This window comes from Osmerus mordax, chromosome 17 (assembly GCF_038355195.1).
Source record: "Osmerus mordax isolate fOsmMor3 chromosome 17, fOsmMor3.pri, whole genome shotgun sequence".
NCBI classification, from domain to species: Eukaryota; Metazoa; Chordata; class Actinopteri; order Osmeriformes; family Osmeridae; genus Osmerus; species Osmerus mordax.
The window spans coordinates 7032009-7038279 of NC_090066.1; the positions used below are offsets into that span (position 1 = coordinate 7032009).

Sequence of the window (6271 nt, forward strand, 5' to 3'; positions counted from 1 at the left end):
GCCAGTGATTATCAATTGTGTATGAGAAATACAAATAGCATTTGGCCTTTAATGGCAATGGCCATTTTTAGTTCCAGCCTCTGAAAGACAGCTTGTTAACTGCAGCAGTGGAATATAAAATGTTTGAGAAAAATATTACAGTGTTTGAGAAATGAGAAAAGGATCAGTGGGGGAAAAAGCAATTTAATTTTTGCAATTTGATAGAGACAAGACTTTAATTGTGAGCACAGTGCAAATGGCTCAATTATATTCAGAACAGTTTCATCGACTGATCTAACTTTTGATATTCTATTTGATTATAAATATAATTCTTCCGAGCATTGCAGATAAGTAATAGAATGTGGTTCATCTATCGGTTCAATGAATTTCAGATGAAATATCCATGTGCAAAGCCAGGGCCAATTCATAAAGTGCTATTCAATTGTAATCATAATTTATAACTAATCTATCACGGCCTTTCCTTTTTTACACCTAACACACTGCATCCTCGTCAGTTTGCAGTGTTGATTGACAACAGGAAAAAAGGGAGGTGCTCTGCAGGTTTTATCCTTGCAATCAGTTCACCCACTTCCTGTGAGAGTGTTTCTCACTCCTTCTTCTTCCTCAACAAACTCAGCCATATTCCATACACATGTTGACTGCACTGGCGCATGAAATTGTAAAATTGCTAATGACTTTTTCTCCCCATAATAGTTTTCCCTAGGGTGAAGCTTCTAGGCACTGTTTCTTTGAAAGCAAGCTCCAGCAACCACGGCGGCCATTTTTCTATTTCCAAAACACAGAGAGTACCTTGAATTAGCTGGGTGAAGAAAATAAATCCACGGAGGGTACATTCTGCTTCACCACCCTGGGTGACTTGTCCTTTATCATCTATCAATTTCTAGGTCGATCCTTTCACTTTAAACGCTCCCTGAAATGTGTGGACGTGTTCCATGCAGTATTAAGTACCAACCAACAGTATAAACTGGGGTCTTACTTGTTTTTACATTGAACAACATATCTACTGTCTCCACCAGGATGGCAACAAGGCTGACACAGTACAAGCTTTGTATGTAAAACTGTCTGTGTACAGGAGCCCTCTTCTCGGAAGATCAGCTCCAGGAACAAACTGTGAACAAAATATGATCATAAACAAACTGTGAAAGTTTACCAGCAGTCAGAATTAGAACATAATAGGCTCTCTTGTGCTTAGAAGAAGCCATGTTGCTGTCAGGGTATGATGACCTTGCCTAAGGCTAGAGAGAGATCCAAATATGCATAATAATTAGAGGGATGACTGCTAGTCTAGAAAGACTTAGACCATCTGGGTTCTGTCCCTCAACTTCACCCAATCTCAGCAGTTCTTCTGTATGGATTTGTCTCATGCATGGAAGTGAGGAGGGAGAACCATCAAGCTTTTTATAGAAACCCCAGCTACTTTAATGTGTAGCATTGAGTCTTAGGACTGGTACTGAGATCCAGTCTGATGTTATCCTAATTAAAGTTCATTCTGATCCCAAAGAAAGAGCCTCTAAGAAAAATACATTGAGGCCCAAGGATGATAAACAAGATTTTGCAAAACAACACCCATGGTTGATGTTATCAATTAGTGGAACTACAATAACCAGGGTGACATGTAGGGACATGACCAGTGGGTCACAACTTCTATCATGACCTACTATCTTCTCTCAACATAAGTACAGCTAACTCAACACAATGCCTTTGTTAAAAATCCCACTTTCCTCGCATTTCCCAAATTTTGCCTACAAGGCTAAAACATCCCACCACAGCGGTTCCCCCTCTACGCTGTGTATTGAATCCCAACAACAATAAAAAACACTCCTGCAGGCAGCTGTCACTAACAAAGACGGGTTGATCCACAAACCTGGCGACCCAAACAGGCATCGGTTTACCAGTATGCCTGCAGCCTGACTGTGGCAGTGGATAAAGCAAATAAAACTGACACTGATGCTATTTTATACCACCAATAAGCTAGTGCTCATACAGCCTTTTCTCAGCTCTCAGATCACTCCCTGGCTCAATCTCTCAGCCATCCTTGTTCTTGTAAAAAGGAGGAAGCCTATTGCTGGGATAATGAGGAAGGTAATGTAAAGTGGCCCCTCTGTGTTTATCATGGTGCAGTGCCTTCTCCCCTAGTCTTATTTTATGAAGATGGGAGCTAAGTTATTCTGTTTTCTCTGGGCTTGTTTCTGAGCTTCCACATGAATAATAGATTGAGATTATAGAGCTAATCTCTTTTCAGGGATGGGTATGGTGGATTCACATCACAGCAAGGAAACCTTAGGAACTTCTTTTCTCACCTTTATGACCACTGAAGGCCCATCTACAGGTCATGTTCTGTTGTCCTATTTAGGTCCTGTTGCTCTCAGACTTACAGAGCTTTGCAGAACATCAGATATTTTCTCTCTTGGTTGCAGATATGCTTGATTCAATTGAGATACTGTCAGATAAAGATGCACACTTTGGCATAACTGAGGTGATTAAGGACCAAGAAGTGCAATTCCTGCTCAGCCACCACGTGTCTCTGTCTGCTTCTGTTCCTTTTAAATAACCATGTACCGTTGCTCTAAAGGAAGGAACTAGTTCCCCATTGGCTGCACAAGTGTTGAGGAATCAAATATTATTTTTAAAGTAAAGGATGTGTTAATAGTTGTCATGTTAGGATAGGGCTTTAGAAACCCTGAAACATGCAGTACATGTGTATAATACACTCTGTTACTCTCCATCTTTTTCTTCCTATTTCTCTCTTTTTTTTCTCTTCCTCCCACTATATCTTTACCTATACACACACACACACACACGTACAAACACACACAATCTCCACTGAGTCCACAGAGGCTGAAGCCTTGTTCTTTGAGTTGGTAGACCATGTCCATTACAAGTCAAAGTCATTTCAAAAGAGACAATCCATCACATAGGTTTCCTCTTCCTCCCTAAAGAATCCCCTGTCACTGCATGAGACAACGATACAACCCTGGTACCAGGAGACTAAATGCACACAACATCAACTGACTGACAAAGGAGGGACAAATAACAATGTTTACATTGAGCATGAGATTGACAAGTGACCCACAAACCATTTTGTAATGGAGACATTACCTTATTTGTATCCACATTACTGAGCTTTGTGTGAGCGTGTGCTTGTGTGTGTGAACGTGTGTGTGTGCCTACAAATGGGTGCATATCATAGGTGTGCAGAGCCATGTGCATATGAACGTGCACGCTCTCGGGGTGTGTGCCTGCCAGTCTGTTTCTGAGTTTATAAACAAGCCCCAACAGAGAGTGATCTCTCCTGTGTCAAGGCAACATGCCTGACTGTGTTTGTAAGACAGTATTTATAGAGACAGCATCAGTGCTCCTCCTTCTGTACCTAGTAATTGTATCCCATGGTGCCTCAGTGTGAGGTCGGTCCTCCAATAGCAGAGTGCGAGCTTGCCTGTTCCTGTGACTCAGATGCTGTTACTGTAATTCTCGGGACTGGAGGAAGTGGAAGTTACTAAATAGGAGGGTACAGTTTAGACTTGTGGTTCTGTTTTTACCTCGGGACATGGCATTCGAGGCTGTCAGCGTCTAAAATAAGGGCCGCGTGCTGAGTCTGCCAAAGACACTGAGCCGTCAGGGAGTCGGTGTCCGCTTTCAGCTTGAGCAATTACAGAAGGAAGACCCTGAGCCCTAACCTGGCTTCACCAAGAAGAATACATTCGAAAAATGGAAGCTTCCAGAATAAACGTTTTCAACAGCGTAGCGGGACTGAGCCCCAATACAGTAGGCCACGACAGACTGGATATGCAGTACCCACGAACAAACACTGTTATGACTGAGCTTATTTTTAATTTGAGGGAGTTCAAAAAGGCCTCTTCTGCAGTTTCAATTTACACACTATTATTTCCTCAAAGAGAATCCGGAAATAGCTCCTACATCTACATCAAGAGATTCAAATGATCTTTGTCATTTGAAGTTGGGGCTTTTCATCCTAATGTTCTCCTTAATTCTGTCTTTAGGCCTTTCCTTAAGCCCCTAGGCAGCGAAAAAGTATACAAGAGATTGATCTTTTTTATTTCATGTCAAAACATTTTCATCTAAGTGATGCAGATATGCCATCGATAATGATGTTGATGATAAAATACATAGTCAAGTCTTTCATCATAAGATTTTATATATATATATATATATATATATATATATATAAAAATCTTTAAAGGCATCAATACAAAACTTTGGCAGATGGACTTTAATGTTGCAAGAAAAACACTTTTAAAAGCACTAATCTGGCAACCAATATTAGTCTTTCACTTGCCGACTTTCTCGGTGTGGCAGTGTAAGGAGCAGTATAACACATGAGTGAGGACAGGACAGTGATACTCTGCTGACTCTCTCTTGGTTGCAGGAAACGGGTCTACATTCTACTGTCAGTTTCTCTGTCTCACTCTCCAAATCCTGATTTGACCTTAATCTTTTATGTTTACAATAATACTCATCTCTGCTAAAACCAAATTGTATGACTTGACAGAGCAATGATTGACAAGTAATCCCTTTTCATGTGTGCAATACCAATTTTAAAAGTTAACCCATTCTTCTTGCTGAGGCATACTGTATTACTGTTAGAACATAATCCTGTTGGATTAGCGCAGTATTGATTACAGTCATCAATCAATTGCATTTTTGCATTGTATGTTTTTCATGAAAAAAAAAAGTGTGTCACCTTCATAACAATCAGAGTAAAGGTATTATCTAACGGTAGATTGTTTAGAAATGTTTATATTTTTTGCAGACTTTAAAACGCTGTGAGGTCACTGTCTAGGCTGATAGAAGTAAGGTATCCATGGAGATGGTTTTCATCATGTCTTCACTAGTAGACTCCTCATCCATCTCATCATTAGAACCAGAATATCCAACAGAACCAGGGTTCCAGGGCACATCACAATATTTTCCATCTGAAAAAGCTGAAGCTTTGGGAAGTGAAAAAGACCCTGAAATGTTTTTTGAAATTTTTAACATTAGCATTGTGTGTCAAGCATCCCCTGTTCTGTTGGAAGCACATTAAGGGATATATAGTTCGCTCAAATGTCAAGGTCAAGGTCTGTTTGTATGAAATGAAAATAGTTTTCTGTTTAATCTACCCTTGGGGTAAATCACTGCAGTAGTGCAAGCTGTTTGTCATTCTTTAGGCCCCACTGTCTCAGACATGGAACATGGGAACAGGGATCCAGAAACTGTGCAGTTGCCATGGAAATAGGAACGTTCATATGTAGCTGGGGAAAGGCTTTGTTTCATTAAAGGGTGTGAGAAAAGACACACACGAAGAAATAGAAAACAGGTGGGCGTGTTGGTGTGAAAGATGTTCGATTCGATTTTGATTTATTCATGCTTCTGTTGTGGCATTTGGTAATGAAGACAAATGGGTTGGAACAATTTTTTATTTATTTTTATTTGCCCTAGCTGAGAATCAAACAATGATCCAAGATCAGGGATAAATTTGGGTGAGGCCTAGAATCTAACAATGTTGGTGTTCGATACAGATAGCAAAGCGAAGAAAGGAGCTATCTCACTGACAAATCAAGTCAGGTACATGCTTCATTAATTCCTCCACAAGCGACTGGTCTGATGAACTGATTCTGGTCTGGCTAAAGACAAGTCCTGAAAGGTGTTTGTGTGTTGGGTCAGTGTCAGGAAACTAAATCCACCCGTTACCACGGAGACTGGTCCATCCGTGTGTTTCTCAATGGCTCCTTTGTTTCCCTTCAGTGAATAAAACGGATAATTGTGTTTTGGTAGGCAGAGATGTGTTTGTTTTCTCGTTATCTACATAGAAGCAGAGAGGCTGCCACAGTGGAGGTTCAGAGATATAGCTGGCCTGTTGTTCATTTCCTATGGACGTCGGGCAGTGTTCAGCCTGTTTCACTGTTTGAAGAGACATGACAAAGTCATTCGGGTGAGAAGTTCAGACACAAAGAGCAAAGCAATGAATGGTTCTTTACAGTGTAAAAGGAACACTTTTAATATGTGCCAACTGAGGCTACAATTGTGTTCTGTAGGATAGTTGTAATGCTATGAGGAGGGTAACTATAGCTGAATGGTACAGAATTTGACTGCAGATCAAGATGTAGGTCGAAAACCTCCCTGTATATTGCTCTGGATAAAAACAAGTGCTAAACAAATACATTTCGGTTTCGTTACAACATTTTTTTCAGCGCTGCTTAGTGTGAGAGGACAGAGCATACAGTATTTCACCCAGTAACCAGAAATTATATGATACAAGACAGATTAGAAA

General features: G+C 40.4%; 1 protein-coding gene across 1 annotated transcript in view; it reads right to left on the reverse strand.

Annotated features, from left to right (window-relative positions):
- Window positions 1–6271, reverse strand: part of LOC136960484 (crystal protein) — a 10803-nt gene that overhangs the window by 344 nt on the left and 4188 nt on the right. The gene's annotated exons all lie outside the window — the stretch shown is intronic.